The following is a 21,543-nucleotide window of genomic DNA, read 5'->3' as shown; positions in this document are numbered from 1 at the left end:
ACTACAGGCAACTAAGGAATGCTGAGAGCTGAAGAAGTCTTCTCCAGGGGAAAACACACCAACTGCTTACCCAATACCAAATGGTCATCCCTGAAAACATATGCAAGAAACACTATACAGACCGAGCAGAACGTGCGTGTGCGTGTGCGTGTGCGTGTGTGTGTGTGTGTGTGTGTGTGTGTGTGTGTGTAGAGGAAAATATATATGTAACAATTAATGAAAAAGGAGGCCATGAATTTGAAAAAGAGTAAGGAGGAGTATATTGGAGGGTTTAGAGGGAGGAAATGGAAGAAAGAAATGATGTAATTATATTATAATCTCAAAAATAAAAGGGATAATAAAAAATCAGCGTGGTAATCTTGCTGACTTTACTAGAGTGATTTATATATTGCAGATGTCTCCTAATTGAATTGGACATGTGTCTTAGGGTTTCTATTGCTGTAAAGAGACACCGTGACCACAGCAACTCTTGTAAAACATTTAATGGGGCCTGGCTTACTCAGTCCGTCATCATCATGGTGAGAGGCATGGCGGCCTGCAGGCAGACATGGTGCTGGAGAAGGAGCAGAGGGTTCTGCATCTTGATCTGTAAGTAGTAGAAAGAGACTGTGTGCCACACTGGGCACAGCTTGAGCATAGGAGACCTCAAAGCCCGCCCCCACAGTGGCACACTTCCTCTAACATAGCCTCACCTCCTAATAGTGCCACTCCCTATGGACCAAGCATCCAAACACACCAGTCCATGGGGCCATCCCTATTCCAACCACCACACCATGCAGAATCATTTTTAATTTCATGGTAACTGACAGTCCTTGTTGTTTCAACTTGTGTTGAAAGTAACAGCTTTGCTGTGTAAAAGGAAGTAATCGTGTTGTGTTTAGTAAATAGTGGGAAAAAAGAAAACAAAAAGACTTGGGAGCCTGGGGGGGAGGGGAGAGGACCCCCTGTGGCCCAGAGCTTTGCCCAGGGCCTCAAGTGCTGCTCCCTAACCCAGACCCAGAGCAAAGCCAAGGGTTGCCTTGGGCTTCCACCTGCATGGGGGTCTCTTCGGTTCTGCTCCCCCTATAGCATTGTTGGCCTGGGATAACACTCTGGCTCCCTAATACACTGCAGCTGGACATGGGGGGGGGGCAGGAACCCCACCCCACTTCAGCCTGAGGACTCTGTTCCATGTGAAGGACCACTGTTGATCCCCAAGTATGTCTTCTGAGAAGAGGACTCTGTAAGAAGGGCACCATATTCTTTCTACTTACTCGCCAGCCTCAGCATACTCGACATCCCGCGCTCTGTCTCCATGTTGAGTCTTTAGTGGCTTCCTGTTGCTGCTGGGCTCAAGCAGAACCAGGGGGAGCATTGCAGACCCTGTACCTTGCTCCCTACTTTCAGCCGGCTGCCTGTAACCCTACCTGTCCCTGGTCCTTGTCTTTGCTGTCCCTCCACACCCTTCACTGGGCTCCCCAACTTCACAAATACCCATGTTTTGTTTTGTGTTTTTGATGGGGAAATAGGACGGTGCTTTTACCTTATTCTTTCAGCCGAGTGTTCCTAGCCTGCTCCATTTTATGTTCAAGTCACAGGGGCCTGATTTGGGTGTAGTAGACTTAACCCTCAGCCATGATCCTTCACAAGCTGCCCCAATTATTATGGCCTATGCCAGTTAAAGATGACGGGATCCCGGGCCAGTCTTCTCCCTGGATCTGCTCAGGTCCCTCCAGGTGTGATGTCACCAGTGGGGAAAGGTTTTGGCTGCTGACTCCATGGGTAATTGGCTGTGCTGTTGATAGAAGGGCAAGCTCTTCTCTGGTGCCTGAGACTCTAAGGAGGGGTGGGGGAGGGGCTGCACTTCCAGCTGCTCTATCAAGTCATTGCTCATTTAACCCAGTAAAAACCTCTGTGTTCCCAACAAGCATTTCAGCTACTGGGCACAGCTCATCTCCAAGGATGCAACTCGAGTTAGATATTTTTTAGCCTGAGAACACACACAGACACACACGCACACGCACGTTCTCTCTCTCTCTCTCTCTCTCTCTCTCTCTCTCTCTCTCTCTCTCTCTTAAATCTCTGAGAACAAGTATAGAATACCTTTGAAGACCAGAGCAATTTTGAGGAGGAAGATAACATTAATACCCCCCTCTCCGCTGGGAGGATGTGATGGATGATTGTGCAAAGCATGGATCTGACAAAATGTTCTTGGGAAAGACAGTTAAAGTCTGTAATAAACTGTGAACCTAGTCTTCTGGCTCCCTGACAGCTTTCTCTGGAAGTCCCAGAGGAAGGGCTACACTCTGTCAGGTCAGAGGGAAAGAGGCCACTGAGCCTGGCTTGGCTTTCTTCAGAGCCGCTCCCCACTGCCGAAGCGTTGGCGGAGACGTCTCTGGATTTGGACTCCATTGTCCTCTGGTTATGCAAGATTCTTTCCAGCCTTCGCCAAGAGGGGGTGGGAGCAGGCCTGGGAAGGAGCTGTGTATGATGTGGCTGGTGTATCCTGGCTCCTGGGCCCAGGTCAGAGACATGTTTCCTGGGAATTTCCCTGAAAGTTTGGAAGCCTTTAGAGTCCCCAGAGATCACTTTCATCACCGATTCTGGGCTGTCTTCCATCTGTCTCTTAAGGTGAGCAAGAGGGAGAAAGCAGAGAGGGAGTTCATTTATGTTGCTCACACAGTAGTTGGGTTGTTGGGTCGGTGACAGACACAGGCCTCTTAGCATGGATCGGGAGTGTTAGGACTGGAGATTCCATAAAAACCCATTTCATCAGCCGGGCATGGTGGTGCATACCTTTAATCCAAGCACTTGGAAGGTGGATCTCTGTGAGTTCAAGGCCAGCCTGGTGTACACAGTGAGTTCCTGGACAGCCAACTATATAGTTAGTAAGACTCTGTTCTGAAAAAAACAAAACAAACAAAACCAACCCAAAACCAACCCAAAACCAACAAGCCACTTCACAAGATCCCATTCACCCACTAGAAGAGGCATATGTTAGGGGATATTGTCTGGGGTGGTTTTGTAAGTTTTTGTTAGCAGGCAATAGAGAACATATCCACTGCCCTAGAATCCTCATACTCCCAGCCCCAACTCACTGACTTGTAGTTTGAAACTGTAGATTCACTTTGCTATCTGCTCATTTCAGGTGGACAATGCATGCCCCACTGGGTTCTGGGTAATGCCTTTGCCTACATCCAAATCTAATTGCATCGCAGTCTGTGGGTTCATCCATTTGTCAATGGCCTTTCTGGCCCAGGAGTTGGCTGTTTCCATTTTGGAGCGCCTTGTAATGAAAGCTACTGTGCGTCCACTCAAGACTTTGGGAGGATGTTTTTCCCTTTCTTTTGAGTAACTACATACGGTGGAATGGTGCATTGTAAGCAAGCTCATGTTTAACTCCCTAACAGTCCTCGTTTTCTAAAGGTGTTCGTACCATTTCCTGTTCTCCCAGTTATTTGTTTCAGTTCCTCCCCACTCTCTGCAGACACCTGTGATAGTCAGTTCCTTTTAGCTGTCCCTGTGGGTGTGCAGTGACATCCAGTCATTTTAATGTCACTTTCTCTAATCACTAATGGAGTCCAGTGCTGTTTTATGAACCTTCCTGAATTTGCAGACCTTTTGTGGAACATTTGCTCTAACCATTTGCCTTTTATTTATTTTTTAACATTTATTTATTTATTTATTTATTTATTTATTTATTTATTTATTTATTTATTTATTTTTTTTATGGTTTTTCGAGACAGGGTTTCTCTGTGTAGCTTTGCGCCTTTCCTGGGACTCACTTGGTAGCCCAGGCTGGCCTCGAACTCACAGAGATCCGCCTGCCTCTGCCTCCCGAGTGCTGGGATTAAAGGCGTGCGCCACCAACGCCCGGCTTATTTATTTATTTATTTATTTATTTATTTATTTATTTATTCTGTGTGCATTGGTGTTTTGCCTGCATGTATGCCTATGTGATAGTGTCAGATCCTCTGGAACTGGAGTTACAGACAGTTGTGAGCTGCCATGTGGGTTCTGGGAATTGAACCCGTGTCCTCTGGAAGATCAGTCAGTGCTCTTAACCACTGAGCCATCTCTCCAGCCCTGCTTGCTTTTTTTTTTTTTTTTTTTTTTAACTTGTAAAACTTTACAAAGAACTTTCAATGGAAGGCATAGCATTCCCACGGACTCTGCCCTAAGAGCCCCCAATGAGATTATCTTACAAATAAAAAAGTAAGAACAAAACAAAACAAAACAAAAACAAAAACAGAAAAAAACACAGAGACTGACCTTGGTAACAAGGTGACCCTCACATTTTGCTCAGGTCACATCAGCTTACGGGCTGTTTGACTTTGTATAGGTCACAAGTTTACAGCTTTGCAGCTGAGATCTCAGTCAGGAATGCTATCCCCATGGCCACCCAGAAACTCCTTGTTTTGCCCTCGCAAACCTTGCAACCACAAATCTCTCCATCTCTGTAATTTCAAGAAAATCTAAACACAACTTTGACTTGGCCTTTTTCACTCAGCCCTTGCTTGTCAGGAGATTCCTCCCCTGACCCTTGGATATTAACAGTGAGCTCCTTGCTGGGTCAGAGCACTCTCCTGGTGTGTGGACATGTTGTGGCTTATTTACCTCCCATCCATTGAGGAGTGTTGGAATTCCAACCAGGACTTCACTCATTGTGTTTTCTGGTCTGGTGTGTTTGATTTGCCCACATTCTATTGACCGGTTTTGTGTTTGTTCATTGGGAACACTGGCGTGAAGTCTTCTTTTGTGCTGTTCCTGCAGGTTTAATTGTCAACTGGCCTTGGTCTCCCAGGATCACTTAGGAGTGACCTTTCTATTTTCAGGAAGATGGCAGCCACAGCAGGTGTTCTCTCCTCTTTAGCATTTGGTGGAATTTACCAGTAAGACCAGCTGAGATATTTCTGGATATTTCTTTTTTGGGGGGCGAGATTTCCCTTCCCTTTCTTTAAGAGGCCTGGGCTTGTTCAGACTGTTTGCCCCTGCTGTGGTTCAGTGTTTACAGTTTCTGAGGAATGGCTCACCCAACTTTAGTTGTTGAGTCTGTGGAAGGTCTGTTCATAGACCTCTGTTCTTCTCTTGATGTAAACGAGGCCTATAATTTTTCTTTCTTTTGTTCTGGAAATTGATAGCTTTTCCCCCTTCTACTTTGTGGTTAGCTTTGCTAATATTTATTGATTGCTAGCTTTGCCTTCCATCACCTTTATCTGTCACATTTAAGTTCATGGATTGCTGCTCTTTTTCTTCCCTTTCTACTTGCTCTAGATTTCTTTCTTTCTTTTAGACTAGGTTTTTGAGATGGAAGTTTACATAATTCTTTTGAGATCTCTCTCTCTCTGTCTCTTAAACATAAATAGCATTATAAGTTCCCTTCTCTTGTCACTGCATACCACAGATTTGATTTTTTTTTTCATTTTAGTTCAATTGAATAATATTTTCAAGGCCCCTTGAGGTTTTGTTGTTGTGGGTTATATTGAAGTATGTGACATCAAATTTATGCATTTAGAGATGATCATGTCATCTCTGTTGGTGTCGCACACTCTGTATGATTTAATTCATTTAACGTGTTTGTGACTTTGTAGTGGCCTTGGGTATTGCTTGTTTCTATGTGCACTTAGGTGTTGAGGGTAGGTGATGTGATCTATAAAACTGGTCAGATCCAGCTGGCTGAAGGTGAAACTCGGCTGTCTTGTGTCCTTGTAGGCTTCTGTTTGTTCCAGCCAGACAAATGAAGTTTCCAGTCAGAATTCTGATGCACGTTTCTCCCCCCAGCCCTGACTTCATGGATTTGTGTCATGTTGGGAACTGTCTTTCAGTTGAATGTGTTCATTGGGTTGGTCAGCCTTTCTGGTTAATCGATTCTTTTAATGAAATGTAATTTCCCCTTTTACTTCTGACAATTTTCTATGAATTCTGTTTCTATATTAATACGGTTACACTTAACTATTTTGTTCATATTTCCATAGCATATTTCTTTCCATCCTTTTTATACATTGCTACTGATGACTTTGAAGTTAGTTTCTTGAAGGCAGCATATAGGTGGGTCATTAAAAAAATTACGACACATTTTTAAATAATTTAGACTAATTATATTTAATGTGGTTATTGATGTACTTGAATCCAAGCTCACTCTTTTGCTATCTTTCTTTATGTTCCCTGTTTTTCAGTTCTCTGTTGTTTCCTCATTTCTGTCTTTATTATTATTAACTGAACATGTTTAACTATTCTGTCACTGTATCTGTTTTGTTGTTGATTATACAGCCCTTTTAAACACCCAGTAACTTTATTGGGTCCCTAGTGTACACATTTACTTCTCACTGTCTGCCTAGGATCGTTTAACCATGCTGGAGCTGCCTGCCGCCATGCTGTGTGTTGCTCATGTCCTATGCATCACTCTAACTGGTTGCTTGATCCCCCTGTGTAGTCAAGGATGTCACTGAACTCCTGATCCTACCTCCATCTCCCAAGTCTTGGATGACAGGTGTGTGCCACCATGCCTAGTTCCTCCATTGCTCTGCCCTCGTTGAAGGTGTTTGTCTTTACTTTTTATAGATTTGGTTGTGATGTGCCTGTGTGTGGATATAGGTGGGTCTTTCCTATTAAGGGAGGACCCCCTCAGCTTTGTGAACTTTAGGACAAGAAGTCAATGCCTGCCTATGACGCTGGCAGGACACCAGCCCAGACCTATAGATTGTGTCTCATGGGAGACATCATTGGGTTTGTAGTAAATAGACACAAGAGTCCACTGAGCTAGTTTTTATTTGTGCATTTTCAATGTGTCTCTTAGCTGTGTAAATGGGGGCAGAAGAACTCCCAGGGCCTGGTGCTGCTGTAGCTCAGGTTGGGACTAGCTCTTGGTCTCTCTATTCTCTGGCCAGTGAAATCAACCACACACAGGGTCGAGGAGGACCAACTTTTAACAGCGGAAGCTGGTGGATCATGTGGCTGACTTCCCCTGTACTCCTCTTTCAAGCTTATGAGAGAGGTTCATATCATTTGACAGTTTGTAGATGAGATAGGTTGGAAGAGTGAGATGGAGCTGGGGGACTTCAGAAATAGAGAAAGAGGACATAGAGGTTTCATGCTTCAGGAGCAGCTGGAATGGCTCACTGGTGATGGGAAGGACAGCTTGGGGCCGTCTTGCTTGCTGGAAACTAACCTCCTGCAAACCCTGGGAAGAGACACAGGAGTGGCCTGTGGTGAGAAGACACAGACACAGCTACATACTGTCTCACTCAGCAGTCAGAGGAGTCCCCCCCCCCCCTACCCCAGACAGAGTTTCTCTGTGTAATAGTCCTGGCTGTCCTGGAAATCGCTTTGTAGATGAGGCTAGCCTCGAACTCACAGAGATCCACCTGCCTCTACCTCCCAAGTGCTGGGATTAAAGGCATGCGCTGCCACCGCTGCCACCGGGCCCCATTAATTTTCTTAAGGATCTTGACTCAGGCCAGATCAGGATTCATGGCTGTGAGGCAGAAAAGAATTTCAGGATCAGGCAAATATAAAGCAGAGTGGGAGGTGGTCTTAGTTTGGTTTCTCACTGCTGTGATAAATACCCTGATGAAAGCAACTTAAGGGAGAGAGGGTTTATTTCAGCTCACAGTTCAAGACACAGCCCACCATGGCAGGCTCATCAAGGCAGCAGGCTCTTGAAGCAGCTGGTCACACCATATCCACAATCTGGAGTGGTGAGCAATGCATGCTGCTCCTGGGTTCCCCTTCTTTACGTGTTCAGTCCAGGATCCCAGCTGAGGAATGGTGGGTGGGTCTTCCTACTCAAGGAACACCATCAAGATCTCTCACAAGCATGCCCAGGTCCCCTTTCCTCACGTAGTTCTAGATTCTGTCAAGTTGACCACCAATGCTAACTAGCACAGAGATTCCATTAAAGGCATTGATAAAGGTGACCCAAAAGAGAATAAAGCATGTACAGGAACACAGATCTGGGCTTCAGTAAAAGAAAAAGTAAGATACTCCCAACTGTGGGTTCAAGTTCTTCCAGGAATCGTAACAATAAATTGTCTTGGCAGTAGGCATGCAGGCTGTTTTGATTGCCCTCACCCTCAAGACACATCTCAAAAGACTTCTAAGAAACCCCTTCTCTCTCTCTCTTTTGATAAGTGAGATTATAGAGTGACTCTGGAGTGCCTTGAATGGACTTAGTCTCATAAGGTAAATCCAGGAACTCATGGGGTTGTACAGAGCTTTAACATATGTTCTTTCCCTGGTGAGATCCGTAGAAAATTGCAGGTTTATAACTGGAAAGGGGGAAAGACCTTAAACAATTGTTAATTGTGGAAGACTTCTTGATTCCCAGCTGGGAAGAGGCTTCAGCTAGATTTGTGGGTGAAAGGCTACTTTCCTTCTCACATCTTTATAATTTCCTCTGTCTCTGTCTTTTATTTTTGAGTGAAAGTGAGTCTGCCCAAGCTTTGCTCCCTGTGCATGGAACCAATGTCCCCTACATCCCAGCTGTGGAGGCCCAAATTACTCAGGATCAGAGACTCTGAGCTTGCTTTACCCAGCAGGGCTGCATAAGGGGATGATTTGACCATGGCATGGTTACCAGGTGTTTGGAAGGGTCTACACTTGGCTGTATCTAGCAAGGGGGAGGTCTTTTGCCTCACCCCTGGGCATTGTTATATAAAACCCTTTTGAATAAAGTTCTGGGCCATTGGGTATTGACCCAGGTCCTCCCGAAGTTATCCTGTGTTTCTATCTTTCTTCTTGTCCTCTAGGTCCATTTTTTCTATCTGATATTTTTCTTATCCCTGTCGCCTCAAGAGTACCCTGAGAAAGGTGAGGGCAGGTCCCCTACACCCAGCTAAGCCTGATCTTCCTCCTGTGGGGGACTGAGGCTCAGATCCTGACTCTGCTGGGCTTGAGGGGGCCATGTTTCCAGAGGGAGTTGTCCCAGCAATGAGAGAATGGTCACTAAGCACCCCTGTTTTCGGATGGTGGTGGTGGTGGTGCATTCAGAGAGGACACACCCAAGTAAAGGCTTAAGGGAGAACCACTCTTGGAGACAGCAGATCTGAGATGGAGACTTCATGAGCAAGTGTCTAAGGAAGGCCAAGGATGTGTAGAAACACCAGGAGCGGCAGGATAGCTACCTATGTGGGCCCTAGAGGATGAGGTCATGTGGGGATATCAGGGGCTGGAGTGAATCATCCTGTGGTTTTCCTGCATCGGGGCTGCAGGCATGTTAGGGGTCAGGATGAGGGCTATTATCGGGCCCCCATGGAGGAGTGTGTGGAGTAGCACCACGCAGTGGCTTCTGACTGGGGGATCCTGCCAGGGCAGTGCTACAGGGACTTGGAAAGCCATGCTGGAGACGTCCATGACTGACTGTGAGGAGGAGCCAGGCCCTGTGAGCTCTAGGCACAGTAGTGAGTAGGCGACCCCCTGGGAGCTCAGCTCTCGGCAAATGGTAGAGACAGAGCGGGGTGTGGGGAGCTCTTGGTGTCGGTGATATTTGTTATATTAATTCCCTTGACTAGCAAGCAGGTTTACATTCTTTGTAAACGATGACTGTACTTAGCGACTGACTCTCCAACGGTTTGAAAAGGGAAGATCTTTGTGCAAGCTTGGGGTGCTGGGTGCATTGGGTGGGCTGGGCCTACATCTGCTGTGTCTGAGTCACAGGTCCCCCCTCTCCTTCCTGACTCACAGGTTGGCAGCCGTCCTACCAGATGGTTTGACATCCAAGAGATGCAATTGAGGGCTGCTTGCACCAATCCCTAGAGCATCCTTTCTATCAGCAATGCCACAAAACCACAGGTCTGTGTGGGAGCCGTCTCTGAGGAGGATTCTGCGGCATGATTGTTTGGGAACAGCTCCCTGTGGTCTCCTGGGAGGTTAGCAAGGCCTGGGAGGCAGAGCCAGGGAGTTTTCCAGCTGGGATCTAGAGGAGGAAAGGACAATAGGCAAGATATGGCTCCCAAGGACTGGTTCTCAAAGGCCCCTCTCTGGAAGTAGGCTCAGCCTCTTCAGTGTCTATGACCTCCCAATATTCCCTTAGATTCTGGGCACATGAATGGACCAAGCCATGGGTGAGGTCAGAACCCTCGCTATCCACTCCCCAAAGCCCCATCTCTGAATATTGCGGCCTTAGGGACCAAACCTTTAGTACATGAGCTTTTGTGGGGCAGGGGGTGCAGTTCAGATTCAAGTTTACGTCCATCCCATCAAGCAAGATGATCTCAGACTATCACCAAGGACCCCATAGTCTCAACAGCTCAAGCATTATGCAGAAGTTCAAGTCTTGCAAAGTCTCTTCTGACACTCAAGGCAACTTTTGGGAGTGAGACTCTGGGGAAAAAAAGTCACATAATCCCAGTGCACTGTTCCTAGACTCAGGAGAGGCTCAGTCCTTTAAAAAAAAAAAAAAAAAAAAAAAAGAGCAACATCTCAGATAGCAATGCTGAGGTGAAGGAAGGCTTCATCTGGTGATCAGAATGAGGAAACCCCTTTGCCCCTAAGCCAGGATCTCTACCCCAGGGGGCCGAGGGCCTGCAGATTCAGGATAGAGATAATGAGAGAGAGGGAGATGCTGAAGGCGAAGATGGGAGTCTTGTGCTTTCTGGGAACTCATCAGAGACTGACTTCAAGGACAGATAACATGAAGACAGGGTACCAGCCTTCCCACCTGTTCCAGCAGCCTGGGCAGGATGCCAGCCTCCTCACCTGCTCTTGCCGCGCATCAGACATCTGTAGCCATGTAAAGAGCCAACGTTGCCAGCCGAAGTGGCCCTGAACAGTAACCCAGGTAACTGTTATCACAAACAGCAGCAGATACGTCATCTGTAGCCAGGCCGGTCGGGAACTAATAAGAATCACACAGGTCTGTGATCTCATAGTCTGTGATCTCACAGTCAGTGGTCTCTAAGTCCATAAGTGAGCGGGGCTAGAAGATTTATTCAGGTTTCTCCTTACTCATTAGGATAGCACTGTTACCCTCATCGAGTGTATTTCGTAGGACGAGGTTTTTCCCGTGTAACTCCATTTCAAGGAGAAATGATGAAGGGTGGGTCTGGGCCTAAGCAGCCTTTGCGGCGGTTGTGAGTCCTTCTTTGCTCCTCCCTGGGGGACAAGGCGCTCTAGCTGGAGGAAGCCCTCAGCAGGTCCGCTGAGTCCAGGAGCCCTGGGCCCTCACGCTGACAGTCCTCTTGGTTAACTGGTTGATGTCAGCTTCCCCATGACTGTACACTTCTCATACTTACGTTGTCAACTTGAAGTAGCTTCGGGTCCTCTGAGAGGAAAGCCTCAACCGAAGAATTGCCGAGAGCAGACTGGGGGCACTGACTTTATTATTGATTGATGTAGGAGGGCCCCGCCCACTGTTGGTAGTACTATGCCTAGGCAGATGGTCTTGGATTGTACACACACACACACACACACACACACACACAAGTTAGCTAAGTGTGAGCCTGTGTGTGAGCCAGCGAACTAGCCAGTGGACAGTGTTGCTCACTGGTTCCTGCCTTAAATTTCTGCCCTGATTTTCCTTAATGAGGGTTTCCAACCTGAAAGTGTAAACCAAATAACCCTCCTCCTCCTCCATGTGTTGTTTCGGCCAGAGGTTTTATCATGGCAACACAAGGAAAACCAGAGCAGCACTCCCAGAAGGCAGGCAATGGCCTTGGCTCATCGGGGCCACGCTTCCTCTTTTCAGCCCTGTGAAGTCCCTGCTTCGCTTCTTAGCTTTATTCCTGGGTCGTGGTCCTATTTAACCCTCTCTGTTCCCTCCCTCATCTTATATTTCTGTCCGCGATATTCTCTTTGTGTCTCCGTAGTCTGTCTCCATCAGATTCTCGAAAGATCACCAGGCACAGAGCTGAAACACCCTCAATCCTTTTGGCCTGAGGAGGGACAGATGTCATCTGGAGCTACATCCAGGCCCAAACACCAGCTTTCTGTGGCTGAGACGCCAGCTTCCTGTGAAGATCAAAGGCTCTGTGGGGTGGACCTGGACGCTAGCTCACAGTACCTGTCCTCGGGGCTGTTGAGCATTGAGTCCAAGCTGTGCTAACTCTAGAGGCTGGACATATCTCTCCAAAATCCCTGAGTTGTCGCCCAAATCCACTGTGTCCTTAGACCTCATTGAAGATTGTGCTCATCTGTGCACAGAGCTTCTTCTGAGATCCTTGCAGGGTCAACCTTACCACAGGACCTTCAAGGTCTTTCCTAACAGCGTTTGCTGGACATCGTCACTAGCCCTTGAGTGTAAGATTGAGTTCAGTCTGGGCTGAGCTGGCACGCACAGACTCAAACCCCCTCCTTTCCTGCAGCTGGACACTGTTTCTGTGCCATGCAGAGAAACATCTGGACAGTTTTCCAGTGGGGCTCCTTTTAAAAATTGTGTTTAAAATTATTTTTAAACTTCCACAGAATCAGTAAGTGCATCAAGCTGTGAGATTCCCACCATAGCAGCCAGGCACACAAAGGCTTTCTGAATCCCAAGAGTCTCTCAGACTGTGCCACTATGGTCAGGCACAGCCACCTAGCCCCCGGGAAACCCAACCCCCCGCCCCCTTCCCCATGGCCACATCCTCCTAAGCATCACACTCTGGCTTTTGTACTTAGGAGGATGCTTAGGCCACATCCTCCTAAGCATCACACTCTTGGCTCAGTGCTCTGTCAGGTTGCCATGGCATCCACAGCTCCCTATTCTTCCCTGTTCTATAGTTTTCCAGCACGTGCTATGCAGAGTCAATGCTGGTCCCTTCCACAGTGAGCGATGGCGGTCATGTTGCACAGTCACTCATGTATGTGAATTTGTTCTCATCCCTCCAGGGCCAAGACCTAGGAGTGAAATGGCCAGGTCATCTGGCAGGCACATGCTCGGCTTGATATCAAACAGGCTCTTTCTAGAGGGAAACAATTCTCCACCGACCACGTGGGGCCGTTCAGTGCTCTGTGTCCTCATCAGCACTTGTATGTTAGTTATTTGTCTTGTTGCTGTGGGAAAAACATGATGAAAATAAAAATAAGGAAGGCTCATGGGTTTGGGGTACAGTACATCATGGCAGGTAAAGCATGGCAGAGTTTGAGGCAGCTGGTCACATGGCACCCACACTCAGGGAGCAGAGGGAACTGGCTGACACACAGCATCTTTTCTCCTCTCTGTGTACGTCAGGGCCCTAGCCCATGAAAGGATGCTGCCTACAGTTAAGGGGTGTCCTCCTGCCTCAGTGAGCCTGACCGAGATAATCCTTCACAAGTGTGCCTGGACACTTGCCACCTCTGTGAGTCTAGATCCTGTCAAGTTGATAACATAAATCAACACAGCTCCACCCTCTGTCAGTTTGAATCCCAACCACACTGCTTTTAAAGCATAATCTTCCTTTCCTTGCTCCCACGGGTCTGTGGCCCTCTCATCATGCAAATGAGTTCAGTCCATGCTACAAAGTCCTCATAGTCTTTGACAATTCCAGCACTGTTTAAAAATACAATGTTCTAGGGCTGGCAAGATGGCTCCGTGGATAAAGGCACTTGCTACCAAGCCTGACAACCTAAGTTTGATCTGCAGAATCTGTACGGTGGAAGGAGAGAACTCACTCCTGAAAGTTGTAATGCTGACTCTTGCAGATTTTTCTCTGACCTTCACATGCATGCACTACCCCATCCACAAAATTAACTAACAAACATTAAAAAAAAAAAAAAAAAAAAAGCTCCATGACCCCTCTGAGATTTAAGACAATCTCTTAATGGTAAGCCTCTGTACCATTGGTTCTCAATCTGTGGGTCACAATTGCCATCCTTGCTAAATTCACGTTGTTTTCTTAGTCTTCGTCTTTTCTTACAGTATGTCTGAATAAGAGTAGTGAGCATTAGCCATTCCATCGTCTGAATGCTATGTTGTCTTGAAATTCTCTTCATCGAAGAAATTAGTTCATTCCTTTTCAACTTAGTCTCACCCAAGTTCTCAGGACATGAGCAGAATGCATTGCCACCATATCAAATGAATGTCCCCCAGCCTCGTTCATGAGCTGGGCCTCCACTGCCTGGGTTTCTCTCAGCATTCTTATCTTCCAATGCCCAGCAATATGGCTCATTATGTTCTGCTTATAGTATTCTAGGGCTTTTCTAGCTCAAATTTCTAAACTCCTTCACATTCCTCTTGCAAGTCAGTCCCAAAAGCCTAAGAACCACATGGTCAGGTTTATTCACAGCAGCCAAATTCCTGGTATCTTTTATTAGTTACTTTTTTTTGCTGTGACTAAATACCCTGACATATTTGTTTTTTTACTAGGAAGGATTTGTTTTTGCTTCCTAGTTCAAGGGTCCGGCTCCACATGGTAGGGAGGCATGGCAGTGGGAGCTTGAGGCAGCTGCTTACATTGCATCCATAGTCAGGAAGTAGAGAAGGACGAATGCTGGAGTTCATCTCCCTTTCTCCTTCTTATTCAGTCCAGGATCCCAGCCCATTAAATGGTGCTACCCACAGTTATGGTGGGTCTTCCTGTCCCAGTTAACCTAACCTAGCTAACCCTTCAATGTCATGCACAATGGATCACTGCATTTATTTATTTGTGGTGTGTGTGTGTGTGTGTGTGTGTGTGTGTGTGTGTGTGTGTGTGTGTATTTATGTGGGAGTACACTTGCCATGGTGCATGTGTGGACAGAGGACAACTTACAGGAGTTGGTTCTACCATTTGGGTCTCAGGAGGGTTATTGGCAAGTGCTTTCATCTGATGAGCTGTTTATCTGACCTTCATGTGTGCTCTTATTTTTAAAAATTATTTATTTTGTTTCATGCATGTGACTGTTTTGCCTGCATGTATGTTTATACACCATGTGTCACAAGAAGGTCAGAGGAAGGCGAGGATATTAGATTCCCTACAACTGGAGCTGTTCTGGTTGTGAGCCATCATGAGGATACTGGGACTTGAACCTGGGTCCTCTGCAAGAACAACAAGGGTTCTTAACTGCTGAGCCATCTCTCCAGCCCCTAGTGTGTGCTCTTTAATTTGCAACTCTATAAAAATGGATGACTTTGAGTAACTCACATATTTATTTGCCACCTGTAATTATTCTTTGTCAATATATCTTTTTAAACAGCTCATTTTAAAAGGCTGGGTTGCTTGTTCTTATGTCATGGCTGTGCATCTTGAGATAAAGATAGGCAAAGTTCTCGATGTGGCTGAAATCTGACTCGCCGGTTCCTTTTGTCGATGATGCCTTTGGTGATGTTTCTGATATTTGTTGTCTAACGTGAGTTGTGAAGATTTTTCTCAAGCATTTTCTTCTAGTGACTGAACACTTCAGGTTTTTCATTGGATATGCCACCATCCCTGAGTTTGCTTGTGTGACTGTACAACTGAAGTCTCTCCTGTTCCAGCACCACTAATTAAAAGTGGTGTTCCACTTGTCCTGTTCCAGTTGTCTGAGAATATATAGTTGTGTGTGTGGACAAGGACTCATGAGTCTGACTCAGGTCACATGTCCCCCTCCCAGGGTCAGCAGAGGGCAGTCCAGCCTGATGTCATTCCCAGGTAAGAATTGGAAAGAGGATAAATAGGGTCTCCCACCCGCTCCTTGACTGGCTTCCTGTCAATGTTCTCTAAGCATATGCTGTGCGCTCAGGGCAGGTTTATGCACAGTGTCACCCCCCATTAAGACCTTGCCCACTTGGTCATGTGGCCCTGGAAGTTCCCTCATCCTGGAGTTAGGGAATGGAGTACGCTAACTTTCTACACTAGCCCTGGGTATCTGGAAACACTCACCCTACTCCCCCACAACCCATGGTGCTTCAGCAAGCATGAGATCCCACAGCTTTGAATGTTTACATGACTTCCAAAAACTGAATAAATATTTACATCTCAGATAGTTGCTAGAAATCCCTAAAAAGAGGATCTGGATTCCAGGAATGAACTGTTTGTGGGTATTTGTGCCTTTTAAAAATATTATTTTTATTTAATTATTTGGTGTAGTGTGTGTGTGTGTGTGTGTGTGTGTGTGTGTGTGTGTATTCACGTGTGTGTGTATTCACGTGTGTATTCCCATGGAGCTCTGTGAAGGTCAGAGGATGTCCTAGTTAGGGTTCTATTTCTGTGAAGAGATACCATGACCACAGCAATTCTTACAAAGGAAAACATTTAATTGGGCTCACATACGGTTTCAGAGGTTTAGTCCATTATCATCATGGCTGGAAGTGGTGTGCAGGCAGACATGGTGCTGGAAAAAGAGCTGAGAGTCCTACATCTTGATCCAGGAAGAAAGACAGACAGTGGGCCTGACTTGAGCATCTGACATCTCAAAGCCCGCCCCACATCGTGACACACTTCCTTCAACAAAGCCACACCTTCTAATAGTGCCACTCCCTGGTGACCAAGCATTCAAATCTATGGGGGCCATTCTTATTCAAACCAGCATAGTGGACAACTTGTAGGAGTTGCCTCTCTCCTACCACCACATGTGTCCTGGAGATAGAACTCATGCTGGTGAGCTGGGCAGCAGCTGCCTTTACCTGCTGAGCCACTGCGTCTCTGTGCCCATTTCCAGGTGGAGATTTAATTCCCAAGGAGAAAAGCAGCAATCTGGAGAGTTCAGCTCTGCGAATGTACCCCACTGCCGCCCTCACCTCACCTGCCAGACCGGGCTGTGCCCATTCCAGAAAGTCCCACAACTAGACTGACACAGGACTCATCCTTCCTCAGACCATCCTCCCTTCGGTGCCCCGGGGTGGCCACCTGCACATTATCTTCAAAGGTAGAGGAGGATTGGTAGAAAGGTTAGAATCAGGGAGGAGATGGCAGGTGCCGCTGGCTGCAAAGATGGAGGAAGGGGGATGAGCTAAAGGGAAGCAGGGGCTTCCTGAGGCTGGAGCTGACCTCTGATGGGCCCCCGAGGAATTGCCCTGGACACCCCATGCTTGTCCTCTGCATCCCATCCCAGACTTTCAACCTGAATGATGTCAAGGTATTTGTGGTCACCTGAGACAGGTATACTTATGATTGTGATGTCACTCCCTTCCCATTGCCCCCACCTTCCTCCTCCTCTTTAGAAAGGCATCTGATATGTGAAGCACCTCACTTGGATGTGTCTGGAGTCTTGGCCACCTACGTCCTCCCACAAATGGACTTGATGATTCATTTGGAGGTTCCTGTTGGGTCATAGCCACTTGAATATGCCAGACTGAACAATGGGCCTCCTAACAGAGGTTTTTCTTTTTTTTTATTTATTTTTTAAATTACACTCATGATATTAATCACATTGTGGTATTCATAGATTACATTCGCAGTATATATATATATATTGAATGAATACTGCGAATGTATATATTTAAATGTCGAATGTCATTTCTTGAAGCGGGTAGGAGGTTTAAATACAGGCTTACAGCACAATGGGAGGACCCCAGAGGGCAGAAGTTCGCTACTGATGTTTTACAATCTTGCATCTAAGCTGTTAACGCCCATTATTCAGGATACACAGACAAGGAACTTCCCTTAAGCATTCAGGAGGGTGGAACCTAGCAGGGAATTAGCATTGGGAGGATATCAAGTTCAAGGTCTGTAAGCAAGGCAACAGTTACCCAAAATGGGGGCCAGGACCCTGCAGGTCCCCCTTTTATTAAAAAATGAGCTTCTGACTTGGGTTGCGTGGGACGTTAGCAGGTTACCTTACCCATTATGGAGATGCCTGCCCAGGCCACACAGGTGCTCTGTCTTAGGTTGGTGAGTGTCCCCCAGGCATTACCCGTCTCTGAACACTCATTATCATACTGGCTCAATTATGTGTGAGCTGCATGGTTAATTGCTGCCAAATATCTCAAAGTGGCACTGGGCTTGCAATCTGTGTGTTCGATACAGAAAAGACCAACAGAGGTCCTATCTCACCCATAGCCAGTAGGCTAAAGGCAACTGAGCCATTCCCTTCCTTATCGAGCCATACTGTACGTTGGAGTCCTTGTAAGATAGTATCCCAAAAGCAACTAGAACTTGAGAGGTTTTTCTTTTTGACCAAATATATAACTTCAGGAGGGACTCACACTGGGGAATGTTGGGAACACTTGCCTAGCCACCCAGGTCAGCTGAATCAACCTTGGCTAACAGTGGGGTGAAGCTGGAGCCAGACCACCCTCACACCCTGTGATTTCTGTCTGTTAAACTGATGCTTTTGTATTCACCTACCATCTCCTGTTATGGGTCGTCACTTTCTTTGGATGTTGACCTTGTACAATAGCAGAACAGCAGCTCTCTCTTCTGAGTAATGTTCACACGGCACATCTGTAAGAGTTAATCTTTCTTGTCAACTCAACAGGGTCTGGAACCAACTAAGAGACATGCCTCTGGGTGGATCTGTGAGGCCATTTCCAGGAAGGACTGCCGAGGGGAGAAGGACCCTTTTCCAAAGTGGGTGGCACCAGATATAAAGAGGTCTGAGAAAAAAAAGCAGTGCTGGTAGCCTGCTTGTTCTCAGCTTGCTCATGAGTGGATCCATCCCATCGTGTTCCATTATTGTGGCCACCATCCTTCCTCCACGCCAAAACACAGCTTCTTTCAGCATTGGATGAGGACCAGCAGTCTTTCGATTTGCTTTCTTTAGTTTTTTTTTTTAATTATGTCTTATGGTTTTGACTGTATAAGCCATGTGCTTCTTTTATTTATTTGCAAGTGTTATCCTTTTTGATGTCCCTATAAATACAATTGTTTCCTTAATTTAGCCTTGGCTTACTCATTTTCAGCTTATGGAAATACAGATGGTTTTTGCACATTTTTTAAAATCCTGAAACCTTGAAAAAGCACTTTATTAATTCTAACAGTTGTGTACATTTTGGGAATGTTCTACATGCAAATTCATGTAACTTGCAAATTTAGATAATTTTTTATGTTTATTTGATATGCTGTCTTAGTTAGGGTTACTGTTGCTGTGATGAAACACCATGACCAAAAGTTGTGGAGAACGGTTGATTTCCCTTACATGTCCAGATAACAGCCCATCACTGATGGAAGTCAGGGCAGGAGCTCAAACAGGACAGGAACCTAGAGACAGAAGTTGATGCAGAGGCTGGGGAGGGATGCTGCTTACTGGCTTGCTCAGCCTGCTTTCCTAAAGTGCCCAGGACCACCTGGGAGTGGCACCACCCATGGTGAGCTTGGCCTTTCCATCACTAATTGAGAAAATGCTCCCTATGGGCTTTCCTACAGCCCAATCTTATGGAGGCATTTTCTCAGCCGAGGTTGCCTCCTCTCAGTTGACATAAAAACTAGCCAGCACGTAGCCATCCACAAAGATTTTATTCAGATATGAGGTAGGGATGCCGAAAGCAGAAGGACAGGAAAAGACCTTGCACCAGCAGTGTTTTCCAGGGGAGCAGAGCCAACAGAAGACACATCTATCCTAAAGGTCATTTGCTAGAGTGGCTTACAGTGACTAGGGGCCGCATGGTCTACACTGACTGTGTCTGCCAGAGGTCTCAGCTTCCCAATATGGTTCTGTAAGCCTAGAAGATGCTGGGGAGTCCTCACTGGTCACACACTGTAACTTACACAACTGTGAAGATACTATACTGATCGAGCAAAGTCAATCACAAAAGCCACATGTTGAGGGTTCCAGGACAAAATGCCTGCAACAGGCAAGTCTACAGAGGTCAGTGGCTCCAGGCCCTGGGACAAGGTGCTGCTGGTGAATGACTTCTGGGGTCCTCTGTGGAGTTAGCAGGATGGATTGAGGTTGAGTACCAGCTATGGTGCTCGTCTTGGTCAATGTACCACCAGGACGGACACTTGATAATGACTATGCTGGTGGCGACCCAGCTGTCCCTGCTGCTGGGTGAGGACAAGAAGGAATCTACTAGACAGTGTGATGTACTTAGGGGAAAGAGCAAAATGTTCATTATCTTCAGTTTTAATGGCTTGAAGTGTTATCAGAACAGAAAAAGGGAAACAGAGCATATAAGTGATGGGGTAGAGTCCTGATGCTGCCCCACATCCATATTCCTGGAGGAAGAGCTGTTCAAAGAAGCCTGGGAATCCAGTAGCACCAGTAGCCTCAGCCATTCTGGGAACAGTCCCCTCTGGGGGACCTCATGGGGGACTCACCCAGCCTGTAGCTCCTTCCTCCTTGGTTTTTCCGGTGTCGCATAATTCTTGTCCATAGCCATGTACACAAGAGCAGGCACTCATGGGGTGGGAAGAGCCACTGAGGCAGATGGAGGGTGCATGGACAGTACACCTGAAGGCAGGACCTGTCTGCCTGTGGGTGCCCATGGTCCCTAAGGAGGCTACTCTGAGTATGGTGGTGTATTAATTTGGAGTGTTTATATTAATGTGAAATCTTGGGGAGGAAAAAAGGAAAGGGTAAGGCTGAACAGTGACGTGTTTGTGTCGTGCTGGTTGGTTGTGTGTCAACTTGACACACACTGGAGTCATCTGAAAGGAGGGAGCCTCAACTGAGAAAATGCCTCCATAAGATCCAGCTGTAGAGCATTTTCTTAATTAGTGATGGATGCCCGCCCCCCCCCCATTGTGGGCAGTGCCATCCTTAGGCTGGTGGTCCTGGGCTCTATAAGAAAAGCAGGTTGAGTAAGCCAGCAGAAGCAACCCAGTAAGCAGCACCCCTCCAGGGCCTCTGTATTAGCTCCTGCCTCCAGGTTCCTGCCCTGACTCCTTTCAGTGATGGACAGTGATGTGGAAATGTAAGCCAGATAAATCTATTTCTTCCCAAGTTGCTTTGCTGGTGGTGTTTAATCACAGCATAGTAACCCTGACTAAGACACATGGCTACAGAGAGCCTGGAATAAAGGGTCGAGGTCTGTGCCCCTCCTGCAGGCTGGGTACACCCGACCTCCCTGACAGTCTGCATTGTCCTCGGCTCGGTCCAGGGCTCCTGACTTGACTGTGGCCCCCCAAAGCCAATAGTCACATGACTTGGGGAAATCATTATGGGGGGGGGGGAGGACAAGCTAAGGAAACAGTACAACAGGGGACAGCTGTCTTTACTTCTTGCAACAAGTCCCCTAGGGAACAGGGGCAGGATGCTGGCTGTCTCAGAAGGAACCCTCCCTGTGTGCAAAGGTGCATTTCAGCACCCCTGGGTCTGCAGCGTATAAAGAGGCAAAGCTCTCTCTCCACAGAGGGAGAGTGGAGGCTTCATTACTAAAGGGGCCGCCTCCTTCCCCAGCCAAGGCCCAGGGCAGGAGGTACCAAATCCTAGCCCCGCCCTGTGGAAGAGTCAACACCCCGCATCACCTTGGGTCCTAGATGGTGGCCATGCTGTGAGAGGAAGACAGGGAGAAAAGGAGGGAGGGAGAGAGGGGGGGAGGGAAGAGGGGAGAGGGAGGAGGAGGGGAGGAAGAGAGGGGGGAGGAGAAGAGAGGAGGGGGAAGAGGGAGAAAGGAGGAGGAGAAGAGATGGGGGAAGGAGGGAGAAGAGAGGAGCAGAGGAAAGGCGTGGAGGAGGAGAGAGGGAAGAAAGGGAGAGAGAGGTGATTCAATTGTGCCCCCAGAAACCCCTGCAGCTGCCCCCACCCAGCCTTGGCCAACTACCCTGGGCCTCCCTCTCTCTCTAGTTCTGAGGAAGTGCCCTGCAGATGTGTCCTTCTTATTGGGTT

General features: G+C 47.1%; 2 long non-coding RNA genes across 4 annotated transcripts; one reads left to right on the top strand and one right to left on the bottom strand.

Annotated features, from left to right (window-relative positions):
- Nucleotides 1–7,559: 7,559 nt before the first annotated feature.
- On the bottom strand, nucleotides 7,560–10,835 carry LOC121824759 (uncharacterized). Of its 2 annotated transcripts, XR_013046911.1 has the most exons (3): nucleotides 10,675–10,835; nucleotides 10,112–10,299; nucleotides 7,560–9,892 (listed from the first exon to the last, which is right to left on the bottom strand). It is a non-coding gene; the product is annotated as an uncharacterized LOC121824759 (long non-coding RNA). The 2 variants fall into 2 exon arrangements; XR_013046910.1 differs by having other exon boundaries at nucleotides 7,560–10,299.
- LOC121824717 (uncharacterized) lies at nucleotides 10,408–18,622 on the top strand. 2 transcript variants are annotated; one of them, XR_013046909.1, is made up of 3 exons: nucleotides 10,408–10,756; nucleotides 16,997–17,152; nucleotides 18,253–18,622. It is a non-coding gene; the product is annotated as an uncharacterized LOC121824717 (long non-coding RNA). The 2 variants fall into 2 exon arrangements; XR_006066670.2 differs by lacking the exon at nucleotides 10,408–10,756 and adding an exon at nucleotides 15,589–16,701.
- Nucleotides 18,623–21,543: the final 2,921 nt, after the last annotated feature.

Source organism: Peromyscus maniculatus, chromosome 21, assembly GCF_049852395.1.
Source record: "Peromyscus maniculatus bairdii isolate BWxNUB_F1_BW_parent chromosome 21, HU_Pman_BW_mat_3.1, whole genome shotgun sequence".
Lineage (NCBI taxonomy): Eukaryota > Metazoa > Chordata > Mammalia > Rodentia > Cricetidae > Peromyscus > Peromyscus maniculatus.
This window is presented reverse-complemented; position numbering and strand designations above follow the sequence as displayed.